The sequence below is a fragment of the Ischnura elegans genome, chromosome 8, assembly GCF_921293095.1.
Source record: "Ischnura elegans chromosome 8, ioIscEleg1.1, whole genome shotgun sequence".
In the NCBI taxonomy this organism is placed as follows: Eukaryota; Metazoa; Arthropoda; class Insecta; order Odonata; family Coenagrionidae; genus Ischnura; species Ischnura elegans.
The window spans coordinates 64,333,178-64,351,049 of record NC_060253.1 but is presented as its reverse complement, the minus strand read 5'-3'; the positions used below and the strand labels follow the sequence as shown (position 1 = coordinate 64,351,049).

The 17,872-nt window shown below is 40.0% G+C and overlaps 1 protein-coding gene across 7 annotated transcripts in view; it reads right to left on the bottom strand.

Annotated features, from left to right (window-relative positions):
- Positions 1-17,872, bottom strand: part of LOC124164308 (neurabin-1) — a 253,486-nt gene that overhangs the window by 199,693 nt on the left and 35,921 nt on the right. For all 7 annotated transcript variants that reach the window (XM_046541564.1, XM_046541566.1, XM_046541568.1 and 4 more), the window contains exon 2: positions 15,118-15,167. The gene's annotated coding sequence lies outside the window, so the exon portion shown is untranslated. The remainder of the gene's footprint in view (positions 1-15,117; positions 15,168-17,872) is intronic.

The following is a 17,872-nucleotide window of genomic DNA, read 5'->3' as shown; positions in this document are numbered from 1 at the left end:
CGACTAAATCCCAGTGACACTTTGGTCAGATTCTGACGACACGGGTAACCGGCACCGATTATTATGGCATAGATCGTCACCGAAGTGGTCTTTATGACATCATTACTTCAAAAGAGAGTATCTACAATTCATTTGCAATGATATTCCTAGCGTTATGAACCAAAAATACGGAACTGAAAACAATGCCAATGGCGACACAGGAAATATATACTGAAACGCCATTGCGGTCAACGCGTTAATATCATTGTAAAGGAACACTAAGAGGATCTATAAGGTGGCTAATAGGCTGGCTTTCCACTTACAATTCGAGGGCGCCGGTTCACATCCTTTTGGGGTAAGGATATTTCTGAGACTGCCCGATTCCAGCTTGAGTGCTTAGTGGAATGCACTTCAATTACAGATGGCTATCCATCTTTTGTCGAACGGTTAACATGTCAAGTCATACTTCCCTTAGTGGCATTCGTTAAGAACAGGCTAGTGCTCCCGCTGGGTTTCTCTCCACCTTTCCAGCACTACCATATTCCACGGCGCAGATATCCCAAGCTGGCAATCGCCTCCTCCAAATATTTCCCTACCCAACGTACGCCAACTCTCGATTCGCCTCTGCAATCACCCCATGCCTACTCGAGAAAAAATTAACAGCAAGGAACGTGACACCCTGCAGCTGTAACACTGTCAAGGAAAGAAATGTCTCAACGCGGAAAGGGAGAGGCAAGGCCACCACACCAATAAAAATGAAATCCCTTTTGAAGCAGGGGGAAGTTTTGTGGCTTCCTCGCGGGGGAGAGATCCAGTTTACGACCTAGGGAAGCAAGCCCCCTTGCCATCAGGTTTCGCAAACGAACTATTACCCACCTACCAGCCGTAAAGACGGAAGAGGTCTCACGTGAGAATGAAACCTCACACTGAGGGGGAAGGAAGGAAAAATGAACGTGGTGGCTGTTGATACACCCCAAGAGGGTTCAATCGCCTATTATTGGGGTCGAAGGGAACCATTACCCACCCACGAGTCAGGCGCCTTGAGGCATGAAGGAAACAACAAGAGCTCAGAAAGCTGTAAACGTACGTCAAGCTTACCCAGAAGCCATATGGTTCAAGATAAAAAAAATCATACACAAAGACCAAATAAATCCTAACGATATAACTAATGACTTCAGGATTAATTGTGTGAAACATCTCCATTATTGAAAATGAAATAATAAACTTTGTCAGGCTCGCCAATATATTTGAAAAAGCACGACCCAGGTTTCATAACATAGTTACATCGTCAGGTCCTGACGATGCCATCACCTGACAATGTAAATATGTAATTTAATCCGGGTCGTGCTTCATCAAATATATAGGTGAACCTGACAGAGTTTATTCTTTTAGTTTCCATGATAATAACGTTGGTCACAGAAACGAAGCATATGATATTTTCAAGGATATTACTAATTTTGCTTTCGTAATTGACATTCCTCGACAGACAATCACAAAAAAAATTATTTCCGTAATATATTTTCTGAGAATCGCAATTTTAAAATCCGTATATTTATACTGGTTCTTATGACGATATTTTTCCGAGCATACGAACTATATTTACTGGTGCTAGAAAAAAATATATACATATACTTATGATATAGAGGCCGTTATACCTTATTAATCGCGGTAAAAATGAAACTGAGGCTCATAATCGAACTACTTTTAAAGTTATCAACAAATACATTCTGATATTAAAGTCACTTTATTTGTATGAGAATTAAGTTACTTTCGGCTTTAATAGCTGCAATAAAAGTTAACTTAAAAAGGGAATTATTCACATAATTTGCGCCCTTAATTTACGATTTAACCCTGCTGGAAGTCGTCCGGTTAAAAAAAAACTTTCCTAATAAGATTATAGAGGTTTTTTTTAAATCGCGTAAATTGCAATCCTGTAATATATCTACGAAAAGATGGAAATCGCTTTTGGAAATTACAAAACGGAGATGATAAGTCTTGCTTCCACTACGTTAATCTGACACTGGTAAGCCCGAGCTATGGGTACACTTCGGCATTGGAAGGGCACCACCACGAGCGGACGACCCCATGCTATGCGGCGTGTTTGAAGTCGGAATAAAAACACTAGAAATATGGAGGCGGTGGCCATCCACTAAATCAATTTTGCTTCTTTCAAGCGACGAAATTATAATGCTTCGATTCAGCAAAACACCGGTTAACCGTTGAACATAAGATCCAACCCGTCTCTATTTTTTATTCGATTATTCCTTGTACAATAAACATAAGTCAACTCTAACGACTTTTTACGGAAATGAACTAACGGCAATTCGCATACGCTGCATGTCTGCTCTTAATTAATTTCTCCTACAACTGACAAGCAATAATGAGAATGCAGCATGACCATAAGGGGGATGTTTCGTTTAATTACTCGCCAAAGTATCGAGAACAAACATTGAGCAAGCCTACACCACGGCTCTACCGAGAAGCTATCATGAGTGGAGGCAATGTTCCGCATCCAATCTCACATCACGAGGGTCAAATTTAACAAGGTACAATGCTCTGAATTGTGAGAAGAAAATATCTTTTATTGGCTAGTATCACTTCATTTAAACAGGTAAGAGAAGACAAAGAACAAATACAATACTTTTCCCTGCACAAAATAGAGTCCATGGCGGCGATATACTGTATTAAAATTCTAATGCATATTTCTCTTCGATAAAAGATTCATGATTTGTTCATCGTTGTCAATAACATATCATAATATGCTTATCCAACTTGAATGAATATAAGATTCGTATTTAATCTGACATATTTTATCGATGGAATAAATCTCCATTAATCCACGGCTTTCCTGGGGAAATAATCTTTTATTAGGGTAATATGTGAGGCATTGGCTGAATAGCTAATTTTCTCAGGAAAAATGATTACACATTTCGTAAGCTACACTCGTACGTAAAAAGCACGACATTCTTGGTTCAATACATACAACATTGAAAATTTTAACACTGAATCTTAAGTATATGCGAATTAAAAGAGGAGACTCCTTTATATACCGTCTCTTGAAAGAGGTTACACCATGATACGGTAACTCCTGTACACCGCGTCCAAATAGACTAATGCCAATTCAGACGCGGTTAAACCCATAAGAAATGAAGTTATCTGAACAAGGAAAACTAAGAGTCAACATTGAAAAGAGATTGTGCAACGACTATAATTCTTTACCAATGAGACTTTTAGGGCTCCGTAGGCTTTTCCAAAAATGAAATACAAATATTTCAATTCCTCCAGTCTTCATTCATAAGTCGTCGCTATTTCTGCATATAAAACGGCAATTCGTAGGGGAGGCAAGTATGAAGGCCGTTTTACACGGGGCACGTCATTGCGTAATCTGACGTGTATACGAAGGTGAAGTCAATATTGCGACGTGTAAAGCGGTGAATTGCTAGAATGCATGGATGCGAAATGGCTAAACAGCCCCTACTCTAATTCCGATCCCGTATTCTCGCAATTTCAAAAATATTCTCAGTGCTAACCTGCGCAATGACCTGCCCCGTGTAAAATGGCCTCAAAGAATACATCCCATTTTATTTGACAGACTGCAGAACAGCCGACAGAACATTTTTCAACGAGTCCTATGATCTAGGAGAACTCGGCCGAGGATGAGAGTGCAGACCCGCATTTTGTAAACTCCAAGGGCATCCCCAAGCCGCTGGGTCACCGAGTGACCTATATCGATTGTGGCGGCACGCGAGGTAATTTCAAAACGTTCAGGGGGTCTATTTGCCCGATACTCAGCAGCAAGCGCGGGAACTGTGACGAAGCACACTTGGGCATAAAAAAAGATCGCCGCCTTCGAAGATGGGAGATACACATTAATTGGTCCGTGAAGCGAAGCATATGGAGCGCCGGACCAAGCAGAGATTCCAAGAAAATACTGTAAAATCCAATTTAACGACCAGCGTAACGTTAACTATTACGGGTATTCGGAGTTCTCCGCGAAGACACTTCATCGAATATAATTGAGAAATAACAATGACATTAGGGACACAAAAACATTTAAAATCCAATGAAATTTATTTTTTTTAATCATTGTATAAATCTGCTAACTTTATTTATATTCAATCAATGGTCTATTTTTTGTGTAAAACTTTTAGTTTTAAGTATTCTCTTCACACAGACAACATTTTAACACCGATAACGCAAACACATGCGCAATATAAATGTTTACATTCAATTAACTGGCTGGAAAAGGTGAGTGAAGGACTCACCGGTCATTGAATGTAATTGGCCAATTGAGGAAAGGCTGCACGATATTTTTGCGAGCAGTCATTTAACCTCATTTGATGAGGTGTGAGGAGAAAGGATTCATATTCATGGTGAACACGGTTCAACCAATTTTCACACACTATATTCACAAATTAATTCAATGAGCTAAGAAAAGATGAGATGAATAAATATTACAAGTAAAGAAATAAAAAAAAATTAAATAACGTTTGTACATTATATAAATACCAGTCACAGAAAAGCACTAGAAGAGTAGCTTCAGTAAAGGGAAATTGAAATAATGACTATCATTATCCTGGAAATTGGTGTTCAAGCATATTAGCAAGATAAAAAAAACGGGAAATATCTCAACTTGTCTGCAAATGGTAACTAAGCAACAACTGTTACGCCATTCCAATCTTTCAAATCAATCAATTTCCTAACCAAATTCTAGTTTTCAAGCATCTTAAAATATCGCAACGCTGCCACCAGACGATTCCACAATCACAAGACCCCATCAATTGGGCCAGGGAATCGAAACCAAGGTCCTTCCTCTTGCGGGTCAAAGCAGAAAACATTACGCTAGTCAAAATCTTCAGTTCTCAAGGCAATTTCCGGAGGATTTCAAGATACTAGATGTCATACACTGCCAATACATTAATATTTCATCATTGTTTAATAAGGGAATGATAGGAGAAGAAAGAGAAGAGAGAAACTAACATATTCTGCATAACGTATGTGCTATTAGAATCACTGTTTGCGGAGGAAAAATAAATTTTGCAAGCCTGATTCGCTATTGGTGGGTAGAGGAACGTGGGAGAGGGCTTTGCTACTCTTACGGCACCATCCCTTCCGAGCTTGACAAAAGGAGGATCTCGCGCGGTCAGGTCCCAAAGAAAAGGAAGGCCCACGCCCCAAAATCCTCCCCTCAAAGACTCTTCCTCACTAAAGACCCTTTATCGGAAACTTCCCGTTCCCATTCAACTAAATACATAAAATACTCAATTCCGAACGAAATACTATGCTAAGTCCTTTGTATATTTATTTCATGCGATACTTGAACCACATGTTTCAGAAACATATAGATAACATTTTGCACACTACATTAAAAAATGCAAAGTGATCTGTGGTCATATAGAGTTCGTTATAAGTACAAAAATATGCATAATGTCAATTAAGTACAAACATTATCCTATAACATGTCTTTCATAACATTGGCGATGTCATCAAAACCTTGATTTTCCTATAACAACCAGGTAAGTCTTGAGAATTAAATGTCTATACTTCGAGAGGATTTAAATGCAGTTTTCGCTCTGAAGATGCAAGCCCTTATCCAGCCGAAAGTGTGGCGGTTCTTTCCATTCGCGCGTCATGACATAAATTTTGCCTGGGGTCATCAGCGATGTTACGTTTCAAAGCCACTGTATTTTTTCCTTTGATTCCCCGGTTTCCATGGACCATTAAAAAAATCCAATACGATGAAAAGATTCATGCAGAAAAGAACAATATTCACGTAATGTCTTTGACAAAATGAATATCGCCATAGTGTACATGCTGTCATTAGATCGTAAACTTTTTTGATACCTGATCATAATCTTTTGTGATATCACAAAAAAGGAAAAGGTAACCCTTATTTCCACTTGGCTAATCTGATCAATGTGATCGCGAGCCTGCGAAATTAAAAGGGCAGTTGGCGCCAATCCAAATTAATATTTTAACCACGACCTGCTGGTCTCAAATACTGCGATGGGTTTATAGTCACAATGGAAGCGTTCGGAATCTGCACAAAATCAAGAATGTCAAGTCCTCCTTCATATGTGGGGAGTATTACTCTTTCCGTAGAGGTCTTTGGTTGGTGTAAGCGGTGTATCGTGGGAAGAGTTCCCACAATTCTATTATTATTAACAATAATATTTATACAGAACAAACTGTGAACGGGAAACATAAATACAGAAAAACTATTGTACTGTCCACAGACAAAATGAAAAGGAAAGGAAAAAAGACGATTACACTTTTGAATAACTTGTTATGAGACCAGAAAATATCCAATGAAAGCAAAAGAAAGGTATACAATACTATGGCGCATAGTAACTTACAGCAGTTAAGTATTATCACCGACGAAAAAATCAGGAAAACCTAATATCGAGCACAGAAATGGACTTCTTACAAATAGGCAGCCGGAAAATCAACAAAAGAAAGGATAGGGTCAGGGTCGGATTAATTCGTAAGAAAAGTACGCGGCAGCGTAGGGCGACAAATAAAAGGGGGCGCCTTAGGGTTCAGTCCAATGTTCAGTACTAATCCTAATACCTTCCATGTTACTTTTGAGGGGGGCGGCCAAAATGTTGTTTACTTACACTAGAAATAAATCTAGAACCGGCCCTGGATTAGGTCTAGTCACATAAAGACAGATGTCCCTTCATGAACTAACTTTTTTTTTAATTTCCCTCATTCCCCTGACCCAATTCAAATCCCCTGACTTTTCCCTGAACTGTAACGAACACAAAAACCCTGAAACTGACGAGCGCGGGCGGAAAACTTCCGCGAACCGCGAATTCATCATCGACACAACGACAACTCCACCGCGAGGAAGAGAACGAACGGAGAGAGAGAGGAGACGCGCTCACACACTTCAAAAAAATATAATAAAAAACCTTCCCCACCACTCGACAGAACGCTACCCTATACCGTCGAAAACCCTAAGTTTCCAACCTTCCCCATTGCGTCTTACCGCCTTCCACGCCCCGACCCTCCCGCGAGCACAAATCCCCACTTCAACTCCTCCCGCGTACGTATGAACCCAACCGTACTCCACCCCCACGCCCCCGGCATGCCTCTCTCCCTGCCCCTCCCCTACCCGCCCCCGGCCCCTCAGTACCAGAATCAATATCCGGCAGCCGCCGTCGACTGGACTGAGAGATAGTGGGGAGGAAGACTCTGGCTATCCCCCCTCCCCGCCACTGTGAGTCTACGGATGAGGGGAGCGAGGAGAGCAGACACAAGGTTACGGCCAAAACCGGGAAGGGGAGGGGGTGCCCTGAAGGATCGGGGGGGGGGGGGCGGGAGTTAGAGGGGAAAGGGGATCCGAGGGAAACACCCCGGTGTGGGCTTTAATGCCGTCCTGTGCCAAAAAGGGAGGTGACGGAGATGCCGGTAGCAGGGGGATTAAGGAAGCACAGAGGAGCGTAGTGCAGGGAAGGAAGAAAATTTTCATCCGTCAACTGAGTGGCTTTGAACTAGATAGTGGATTTTCATAGTTTTGCTTGAATGGGATCCTGGACCATTTTTAATTAATTTGTCCCTTGTTACTATTATTATTTTATTTAACTATTCCACCGATTAAGGTAGGTTTCCATGGAGCACTTTAGGAGCATTGCGGCAGCCTCCCCTTCATTCATGTACTTCAATTCATGGGAATCCCCAGCCATCAACTGAAATGCTTTCACCTGGTTTTCATACCGGAACTACTCTACTACGTACTGGGTGATAAATTTACGAAGTCACCCGCAATGCACAAATTGTGCGGAAAAAACAGAGAGAAAATATCCTTCGCCTTGAATGGAATTCGAACCCGTATCTCCCGATTTACGGTCGAGTGCTTTAGGCAGTTAAGCTACCGAGGCGTCAATCTCCAACGTAGAAATTTAAGGACAAATACAGACAAGGCGAATGATTTTTTTCTCTGTGGATTTTTCGCACAGGGAAGGAAGAAAATTCTCATCCGTCAACTGAGTGGCTTCCACCTAGTTGGTCGATTTTCATTGTTTCGCTGGAACGGGCTCCTAAGCCGTTTCTATTTAAATTGTCCATTGTAATCATTATTTTTTATTAAATTAAAATTTCTACCGCGGGGACAGATAAGGGAACGTTTTGACAAGGAAGTATAGTGCGTAACGAAAACTTTTTAAGATGATATCGTAAGTTTTAAACGTTTCACACGTCACTGATGGTTGAGTGGAGGTAATGCGACCCCATAATATGAAACGATTGATATTTATACTATTATTATTAAATTATTCTACTGATTAAGGTAGCTTTCCATGGAGCACTCGAGGAGCATTCTGGCAGCCTCCCCTTCCTTCACGTACTTCCCTCTTCAATTCTTCACAGCAAGGCCTACTCTTTTATCTAAAAATCTTATTCTCTTCCTTCTTATGGCTATTTTACCTAACATTATACCCTCAAACACTGTTTCCTTCATCCCTTCCCCGCTAAGTAGCCCTCCATCCATACCTTCCGTCTCCTCCATTTCTCATCTAAAAGCTGTCTCTGCTCATCCACCATGTTCAGCATTTCGTCGTTCCCCGTTCTCTCCGTCCACTTCTCCAATCTTCGCCATACCCACATTGCTTTAGTGTTTCAAAACTGAAGAGACCCATATTTTTTAGCATTTCAACCCATCATCTACTCTTCGAGCTATTCGCAACGAAAAATTTACCTCAACCCTTTCGCAGAAATGTTGATGACGTCACGAACTCACCCCCATCGGGTCACAACATCTCGGCTACTCCTCATTCTCGCGTGGTTCGCTGATTTTTGTGTTCATTATTTTTTCGTTGTTAAGTTCTCCAAGAAAAGGTAAACAAACACGAACCCTAGTGACGTCACTAACTCAAGAAAAGTGGGAGGTAACTTTCCTGTTTTCATGTTTTAACTTACGCGAGAGTGGTTGAATGCATAATATATTTTCTTCGTCATTTATACTTCCAAATTAATGAAAAACCACACTCTCACGCTTCAACAGAGTAATTTGGAATTTCCATAGAGTAATGCCAGAATTACAGCAGACGTATTAAGATCACAGAATGGGACTCCTCCTAAAACGGTGATAAAATTCATGGCAATTTTTAAGTCACACGGATGAATATGAGTCACGCCGTGAAAGCCTTCGCAAGGTATTCTCGCGTTTTCCCGACTTACTTTTAAGCGACTTTCTAACACACTTGCCGACAGAGTAAAGTCTTCTCACGATTTTAGCGGAGAGAGAAACTGCATCTCTGCCGAAGTTTCGTCGACAGACTCGGACATGGTCCTGAGCCCAAGTACGCCATGGTTTACCGGATTACTAATAGCACTGTAAGTCTCGAAAAAATAGATTCGTCCCCAGTAGTTGAGTCGAGAAGAATTTATAATGTCATTAAGATACATTCTGCTTGTTAAAGTAAATTTTCATGGAACAGTTTGCAAAATCACCCAGGCCTACTCCTTCCAAAATTGATCTTCTTAAATGGGTTTATTACTCTCTCCCATACTATTCAAGAATACTGTTCTATTGTTCCTCCTTCCCCGCTGACCAACATTAAAGAGAAGTGAAGAATAACTATATTAAGACCCTCAAATGCGGAGGGATCGGGTATGACCTATTGCTGTATTTTGGGTCATCAAAAAGAGAGACTGGTATTTATTCAATTAATACACGTACACAATCCATTTTAAGAGAATTAAATGGAATGGAGGTCATTATAGAAAAGTGTGTTACCGGCAAACTGTGAAACCTAACTTAGCATTTAAGTATCTAAGATTGATAATCGTAAAAGCAAATAGTTTAATCGTAACTTAAAAACGCTATTAACGAAACGCATCTGCTTTGAACTAGGAAGTCATAGTGATACCTCCCAAATGCCGCTATGTGCCTAGAAGGTAGGAGGGACGGAAGCGAGATTAGACTTTAGAGGGCGCAAGTCCAGGACCTATAACATAATGGGATCGGTCCCTCCACCCTCATAAGTCCCCACTCCATACAGGCAATCGATAAGTAACAACCAGCTGAAAATGAGTTTAGCATTAAGGGAGGGAACGCGCCATGGGGCACGATTTGTTTCCTTTTACTTCCATCACTGCAGTCGACAGAATCACAGCCAAGGGAAAACCAGGGTCCCAGCACCATTTCCATTCCATGAATACTTCGGCAGATCAGTTGATGCCACACGATTACTTCAAACCTTCGTTTCGTATTTATTTCTTGGAGATGAGGCTCCACATGCATACTGAATAAACGTTTACTAATAATCATGTATACAAGCAATTCATAGCAAGCAAAATGATTAGGAAAATAGATAATATCCCTAACTTTAATCGGTGATGCTTGAAACAGCCACAATTAAAGTGTAATTCACAGTACGACGGAAAAATACTTGCAACAAAGATAAATCCCGCTGCGGAAACCAAACGCTGATCAAAACTGAACAAATGAACCCAGGAAATCAAGTCAAGAATAAATAGAATCAAGTCAAGAATAAGTAAGATCAAGTCTTAAAAGCACCAGTGCACAAAAATAACTACTTAACCTAGTAGTTAACCATAGACAAATTCAGCATAAAATACAAATAAATATAATTCGTAAGCGACGAAAAGAGAGGATGAACGTTAAACAGTTTTATAGTTTCCCATGACGAAACTTACTCGAAGTAACGGACCAAGAAATAGGTCTATTCACATCGAAAAGGGACGTAATTGACACATGAATGAAACCAACGAATCAAGGTACCATAAAACACGGACAGCTCCGTCCAAGGGGACTGCATAGACGAGGCCCAATTCCATCCTATACTTAGAAGGTTGATTTCTGTTGCCACTTCGGTCGCATTTTAATCGGCATTCAGAAATGTACCCAGTGCGGTGATGATTGCAATGTGATCCACTTTTTTCCAATATCTGCAGTATGGTGTAAGCAAATTCGAGGAATAGCATTGAAGAGTTATGAATTTGATAAATAACATAATCAGAAATGTATATTTCGGTTGACACCCCCAATGAAACCTTATTTTCCCGTGAAATTCGGATCAATTTGCCCGTCAGCGACACGAGTGGCGACTTTTGTAAACCCATTTAAATACTCGGTGTGCGAAAACACATTTAGAGGCCGACTTGAGGATCCTTTTTCGTAATATTCGTGGTAACGGACCAAGAAATGGGTGTATTTACACCGAAAAGGAACCTAATTGACATGACGAACGGATTTAGGTACCAGACAACACGGACAGCACCGTCAATCGCTTCAAGAATAACGTTTCGCGATTCGAAAACGTGGAAACAAAGAAGACCCCCATAGCACACACCAAAGAACACACACTGGGCGAATAACGTCCAATTACGCAAGACCCCTTCCCGTGAGAGGATGCTCGCCTAATGAAAGTGTTTTTATTCGAGGGTGTTGGCGCGACTACACAAACAACCCCATTCAGGGGTGCGCGCGTACAAGAGGGATCGACGTCACAGGAGAGTTGGGTTGGACTGAGCCGCCAAACCCCCCTCCCCACCCCCGACCTCGTATCTCTCACACACCTTCCTACAACAGCCGCGAGCTGTCGCGAGAAAGCGAGGAATACATAACAGCCCCGTTCACAGCGATTCAACTGAGCTTAACATATATATCACGTGCTCAAGCTTCACTTGGATGAACAACATATCTAATGTGCTAAATAAATCACTTAGTAACGTTCCACGAAAGCTTTTAATGTTCCGGCCCAGGTTTTCGACTAGCATAGTATAGATTTTGATGATGGCTGTATACTAGTTGAAACCCTGGGTTGGAACAATGAAAGTTTTTGCGGAACGTGACAAAGACATTTATTTCGCACACTGGCTTAACACGGCTCAGGGTGGCCATTCAACTTCTAACGAGGAATTCCACGGCTATGCCACACTATTGACACTATATTTTCGCAATTTTCCTAACTCGTGATGATTTTTAAAAATCTTTAATTTTCCAATGAAACTTGAATATATTTAAATATTGGAAATCCTATTTAGAATTAAAAATAATAAAATTCTAAAAAATTTAGACATTCCCTACTCACACCGATCCTCGTTATTTACCTTGTATGAATTCCCAGCAATGGATAAGGGCAATGTACTTATTTATGCCAGAGTGTACAGAAAAAAGTTGGGCAGCTAAAAATAAAACTTCAGCGGGAAACACAAATTTAGTACACTCACCATGAATGTACAAAATTTCCACAAAGTAATACCTGAAGTCGTCAGTTTCAAATACTTAATAATACGTATTATAGCAAATTTTCATCTCTAAAGGGGATAATTTTGAGTGGGTAAATATTGCCCTTAAATAAAATTACGCAAAATCGCGAAATTAAAATTGTAAAATTTAAGGACCAAGATTTGAAAGACACACTGGGAATGCGATGGTTAAATATCGCATATATGCCTCATGTGTAAGAGTAAGTAGGAAAACCCTCAATTGAATTTTAAATAAAACATTTTTTTCTTTACTTCGTCACTTTCCCTGGCTTTCCACGACTTTCTCTGGGAAAAATACTTGACTTTCCTGGTTGTCCAGAAGTCACCAATCTGGCTTCTGGTGACCCACACCAATGAGAGAAACATTACACCAACCACGAGATCGAATTTGAAGGACTATTTATAGCCAAAAAAAATGTAATACCAATTATTATTAATATTCCAAAATGTATTGCTTTAACCCGATAGGTTTCAATATTTGATTGTAATTAAGGAAACTACCAGTATAAAAATGGGAGTCACAATGTACAGGCATTATGGGCCAACAAATAATAAACGGGATATCAATGTAAAATAAAATATCATATCAAAACCACCGTTTAGAGGAAAAATTGAAAACAAAATGGTGATGATTTCAAGAGGAAAAATACTATCTTTCCTACTCCTGGCTGGCAGTGTAAGAGAGCTTATTTTTCTTCACCTACTGACTACGGCAAGTTAAATAATGCTGCTTCGACTAATTGTGACCAAGCAGATGCTCTTCAGACTCCCCGAAAAAAGAGGCTTCACTCCAGCCCAATTGGTACTTCATCGTTGACCATTATTTGTTTATAACTAAAGGCATAAAATTAAAATATCCGTATTTAAAATTTGAATATTTGCCTCAGTATTAAAAATTGCCAACTTTAAAACACAGGCAAATGTTCACAAAGGTCCAATCTACATGAACTGTTAACGTCCAGAAGACAGCGTGATTTCTGATCAAGTAATAACTTACGAAAAAACAAAACACGAACGATGGAGAGAAGGATTCGTTCTCTTAAATTTAAAGTCATGTCAATTAAGTTTTTGTGTATGAAGCTTTCCGCCACCCCGAAAAACCGCAGGGCCACCCCCACTCTTCACGTATCGCCCTACCCAAATTGTATCGTCGCCATATTTCCACAACCCCACGCCTCTCGTGTACTTTCATTTTTTTTCCACAAACACATGCCGATAGCGACGAAAAAAGAAGTGGTTGCGAGCGCAGACAGAACACACACCGATCGTCGCGCGTGTGGAACCCGCTTCCGCGATCAACCACCGCGATGTTTACACTGTTTCCGGCGTTTGAAGGGAAAAAAGGGATATCGGTAAAATCTCATTCACGCGTCTACTCATCCTTCCTCCCTTTAGCGAAAACTCCATGATCCGAAGCTCCCTTCATGACATAAAATAAATAAGGACTGAGGAAGAGATGCAGGAAGGGAGTGTCACACTGACTCATCCTCTTTCGCATTATAAGGAAGAATTTTACCGCAGGGGAAGTTGTTCCATCAGTGATTTTTTACGCCAGCAGGAAGGAACTAGCAAACTGCAGTTGGCTGAGTTTATAAAATAAAAAAAATATTTATACACACCCGAGCATGATTCTATTATTATTAATGTAGCGTCCATAAATCACGTGAGGTGATATCGGTGATAAATCGATGTAGAAAAGTCACAAGGAACAATAAACATAGTCTTGTCACATACTTTGGGATATTCATCGTGACACTAAAAGGCTCACAATTTCAGCTCTGCTTCAACACTAAAGTGTAACAGTCAAGTGAACAATGGAACTAAATTTTTGGGGATACATTAAAAAGCTCTTAATTCTTTTTGGCGCTACCTAATATCGTGTTGGGGAAGGATTTCACAATTAATCACGTATATTTATTTCATGCCAAAAAAACCTAATGATATTTTAATATTTTTACTTAAAAATAGTAAAAATATGTCATGAATAATGCTAACTAATAACGTTTGATATACTAGTCAAATTTATATTTAATTTTTTCCGAAAAGAAAACATTTTTACCAATTCCTATCCAAAAAATACTTTACTTTCTAACAAAACTACTGTCGGATTGACATCTGGTATGTACCGATATGTCCTTAAAGGTGCCGTAACACGTTAAGGCATCCCCTACGTTCTACAGAAAAACCTTTGAGGTTTTTACGGCACTGAGGTTACCCGCAGAATCGTAATATTAGGCGATAACACAGTGAAAGATGCGCTGAAGGGGACTTCTCAAACTATCAGGACTAAAAATTGCCAGAGAGCCAGAATAAAAGCGACAAAAAACAGGACACCAAGAGGTTGAAGGAGCACGAGACGGATTTTTCGCTGATGCCGAACATGCAAGAGATACTCGAATGCCCTCTTCCCAATATTAACCCATTCTCCATAGCAACGACAGCAAGTGCTCCCAATGCGACAAATATCCACGAGCCTTTCACCAATGTTCCCGAGACATCGAGAAGTGAAAAAAATTGACGACGACTCGACCGCCAAAAGTTCATACTACAATAAATAGCCAGGATACTAACTAGACCTTTTGAGGATTCAAGATATTGAGGTCCGCTAAAATCATTAAACCCTGCAACTACGTGATTGCTGAAACGTATTAAGTCAAGATTAGAACAAAAAAAATTAAAATGAAATTTCGACCAAAAGCTGGGGACTACGCCAGGTAGCTCCGCGCCTAGTCTTGATCCTGTATTGAGAAGGGTCTCCTTATTGAAGTACCAACACACGGCATTAGCTCTCAGGTCCTTTTTTAACGAATCTTACTTCAGACCATACAAAAAATTAAAGAAGGTGAAACACAAAAGAAGTAATATGAAAAAGGATGAAAACCGTGGAAAGAATTAACTCACCGAAGGATCTCAAATCATCTCGTCGCGTCCGAATACCAGGCACTGAATACCTATAAAAATAAGAGAGGGATATTAGCCTCTTTTAAATTAATAAATATGAATGATTACATGCTAGATCAGAGAAACAAACAGTTACCATCGATTCCATGAAATGATAAAATCAGGCTTCCACCATACACAATTAATAGGATATCCAAAGATAAGGATAAATCAGGCTTCTATATATAACCAGGCCATTATAAATAACCATCTTCGAACCATGCAAAACCAAGGATATGTCGTATGATTTTATTCTTTCCCGACGCATAATACTGGTGAAATCTTCCTGTTTCTATCAGGTGAGTTCCTTGTGGGCCGTTGTTTCGATGGCCTACATTAACTCGGTTGAAACCCCGAGAAGATTTCACCAACAACGATAAGTTATCTTATGATAAATGAAATCCAGCTGATTTAATATTCCTAAGGAAATGGGGATGATGGCAGAGGTAGTCATCGAAGCGTCGGCCCACAAGCAACTCACCCGGTGGGAAACCCTGGAAGATTTCACCAGCAACTATACGTTATCTCATGAAAAAAGCAATCCAGATGAGTTACAATTTTTATTTTATAACACACAATCCCTTGAGCTAACGATTAAGATCACGTTTCTTCGGATAAGCTGGAACAAATTCTTTCTCCGAGTTCCCACACCGCTAAATAACCTGCACCACCGAGAGAGAAGCTTCCCACCCTTTCCACTAGACCAAACCTTCCCCCTCCCCATGAACCCATTCACAACCCCGACTTCCCTCCGTACCCCATGTGAGAGGTGCGTGAGGATCGCGTAACCGCGTCTCCTCAGCATCCAGCATCCCTGGCGCATACACGCGTAATTAAATACGACTGCGGTGCACGCTCCCTTTCTCCGTAGCAGCACCATGGCCGTGCTCGAAAGAATGGCGGAGTGGAGACGGAGCGGGAAGGGTAAAAAAGACTTCTTCCACGGTAGACTCGAGATAAGATCCTAAAGAGATGTACCAAAAATAATACGAAACGGTGGCCAATCCTTTCATTCACAGTACCACAATTACAAAATTGTCACATGGTAAGAGCATTCATTCCTCGGGGACAGCACCCAGCAGCGTCGTTTGTACCATGATAAAAAATTGCGTCACGAAGAAAAGTTGTGCGGGTATTATCAACAAAGTATCTTCCTTAGACAACATAATTAAAAGCCAATAACGAACCATTAAGTAACTAGGAGAAATATTACCATTTATTTCCCTATTAGGTACATAGGTCAGTAAATAGTGTAGGATTCGGTCCCAATTACAAAAAGGATATTTAATCCAAAATTAAACTCCTGGGGAATTAGCTAAACAGATACTAAACTTACGGGGATCTGTTCAGTAGTAGAGCTCACGAAAACGCTCAACAAGATCACTCGAAATGGTAACCTATTCGAGTTAACTTTATTACTCGATTGAGAACATCAAAATGGCTGGATAGAAATGATACAAACAGCTGTAGTAATATTCTACCTACTATTACTATCGATGAATTTCGAAGTGAACTCGTCAAAAATCGATTTTATATTGGCTGGAGTATAGCTTCTACGACCGATGTGATTTTAAAATGTTCTGGCACCACAATCCATTCCTAAATAATTTTTAATTACTAAAAAAACATTATTTCACTACACTCCCACCAGGTGTATAACCCAGTCGGCCGCTCATGCAAGACTAGCATGCAAGCTGGTAACTACTGATCTCGACCCTAAAAATTAGTCTCATTACAAATAAGAGCTCCTCGTCAAAAATAGGAGCTCCCGCTGATTTATTCGACGGATTCTTTTAATCGCTAGACTACTTTTGAAGGAAAACACTCGAGCAAGAGCAGTTCACTGCACACCTCATTCCATCAATTCGGGATCTATATGAAGGTTTATAGAAGCAGAGACGCAGCTTCTTCATCCAGATGAAAATGGTCACCTTCCAAAGCCAAGCGAAAACAAATGCTGCATTGAAAACGAATTTGAGGGACAGTAGAATTAAAATAAAAACAAATTTCCTGAATTTAAACTGATAATATTCGAAAATTTAACGAAGTTATATGTAGCATATTAAATATGAACTAACAATAAATATCGTGTATATTACATTTAAAGGAGTAAATTTGAGCTAAAAATTAACGACACCATCATTTCAAAATAAGGTAGACAATTTCAAATATCTAAAGAACTGGCCGCAAACTCTAACAGAGTAATTCTCCGGTGCTCAAAAAAGGTCATACAAACAGTTCGCACATCTAAGAAGTCTACAGAAAAACTCCACAGTAAAGGGAGGGACTCTGTTTTTTTTTCAAGAGTTTAAATATGAAGAGGAATTTCGGACGAATCGCTAAGAAATCAGTACCCTCCATTTTTAATAAGCAGGCAAATAACGCTGTGCATTTTACATACGAACTAGTATCATTAATTTTACTTCCCCTCCAATCAAAAATTATCTTTCTGTCTTCTTAAGAATACAACTTCCGCAAATCTCTGAACCTATTTCAATTTAATTACACTACCACAAAACCACGGTCAACAGAAGGTGCCCGAGCATCTGTCTGGTTTCTGATAAAAATTCTTCCTTCTTCATAGGCATTCTTCCAACTGATTCCTCCAAAGAAACCTGTTTAGCCACAATCACATTTATATTTCAAGAATCACAACTGAATAGACGCAGAGTGAGGAACATACAGAGGAATTCTCATCACGATAACCTATCGTCAA